A 1,775-nucleotide genomic window follows, 5' to 3' on the forward strand; every position below is an offset into this window, starting at 1 on the left:
ACATTCTCCTCCCCCCACCCCCCTCTCTCTCTCTCTCTCTCTCTCATGGACATAAATTTTTTCATTTTAAACTTAAGAAAACATGAATATGTGGATAGGGATTAGGGAGATGAATGATTGCGTACAAACACACAACACACTAAAATCACAATGCTGCAAACTGCAATACTGAAATTATAAAAATTCCAAAAAGCAACACTCACAAAAATAAATACATCCTACCATATGATATGAAATAAAACAGAACAAACGAATAATAAATGTATTCATTCTCTATATTTGGACAGAGACAAAGAAATCCTACCATATGATACCAAAAAAAAAAATTGAATAATGATCTCTCTCCCTCTGAGTTAAGAAAACAATGAAAAACAGTGGTAAATGACACATGCATGAGCTAGTGCATGCTAGCGCGTGCGCGCACACACACAACTTTAAAGCCACCTCTAACAATTATCATTTCATCGACAGTGCCCTGGATCAGGTAAAATGTATTAATAGAATATTGCCCTGGCTCAAGTAAAATGAATCAATAGAATATAGCATATGCTTCCCAAATACACTGTTAAAAAGAAAAAAATGAAAAAGAAAAATATATGAGCTTAAAGCTTATATACAATGCAGCCTATAACTTTATTTAAAAAATGTAAAAATATAACAATATTTCAGAGAAATGTTAAAGCTTTTAAAGTTTATGTATCCACAAGACAATGCAATAAATTCTCTTTTAAAACAGAGAGATAATATATTTGCGAATTAGCTGAGACAAGCAACTCAAGACAGCAGCTGATTAGAAAAAAGCAATTCAAGATGGCAAATGAAAACAGAAAGGTTCACATAAATGTCCAAAACTAGGCACCGAGTTTAATTTGATTTAAATGAATCATGAGAAAAGCTTCATGTTATATTTCATCAATGCTAATGCCTATCATGCTAGTTGGCTTCAAGTTTAATATTTCTAAAAAGATGGCATATAAGTTCCTTTTCTCTTTCCACGTATTAATGATGCAAAGATGAGAAAGACTCACTTAAGATGGTTTCTTCATGTACAAAGGAGAGTGATTAATAAACCTGTGAGGATGAGTGATTTGATTTATGTTGAGGAAATAAACAAAACATAGAGGAAACCTAAAATAACATTGGTAGTAGTAAAAAAAAACATATACTAAATAAGATGGTGACAGCAAGTACAATATTTTGAGTACGATAAAATGACGAAAAATATATGTGACCAATCTTGATTTATCTCTTGAGGATCCATAGCATACCCCAAAGTTTTGGGACTAAGGCTATGTTGTTAATTCCTCCCATTGTTGATTTTTTAAAATGCTAGAAAGAGTGTAGTACATGAAAATAAGAGAATTTACATCCATCCCATGCAACTGAAATTTTATGCAGATCTTCTATTATTCAGTGCGTATTTGATATAGCAGCCAAAACCTCTTTTACTTCACTATCTTGTATCAAGGAGAAAAAACTAGAATAAGAAAACTAATACGAAAAAAATACTTTACGTGTTCATGAAATTATGTATATATATAACAGACAAAGTTTAAGACACTAATAGCCTTGTTTCACTGTACTGGAATTTTGACAAGTTCTTGGCGGTTCAAAAACAACTCTGGGAATTCGCGCTTGCAAGTTGATGGGCAAACTGTTAGGGGAATGGCAAGAATATTTATGGTTTAGGATTTACTGAAAAAGAGAAAAAAGGTGCAACCCTAGTACATAGAAAAAATACAAACAGAAGATCTTGAAGAGAGAGAGAGAGAGAG

The 1,775-nt window shown here is 32.3% G+C and overlaps 1 long non-coding RNA gene across 1 annotated transcript; it reads right to left on the reverse strand.

Moving 5' to 3' along the window:
- Window positions 1-243: 243 nt before the first annotated feature.
- Window positions 244-1,755, reverse strand: LOC136066123 (uncharacterized). Its single transcript, XR_010627611.1, has 2 exons — window positions 1,029-1,755; window positions 244-562 (listed from the first exon to the last, which is right to left on the reverse strand). It is a non-coding gene; the product is annotated as an uncharacterized LOC136066123 (long non-coding RNA).
- Between the last annotated feature and the right edge of the window lie 20 nt (window positions 1,756-1,775).

This window comes from Quercus suber, unplaced genomic scaffold (genome assembly GCF_002906115.3).
Source record: "Quercus suber isolate HL8 unplaced genomic scaffold, Cork oak 2.0 scaffold_2034, whole genome shotgun sequence".
NCBI lineage: Eukaryota > Viridiplantae > Streptophyta > Magnoliopsida > Fagales > Fagaceae > Quercus > Quercus suber.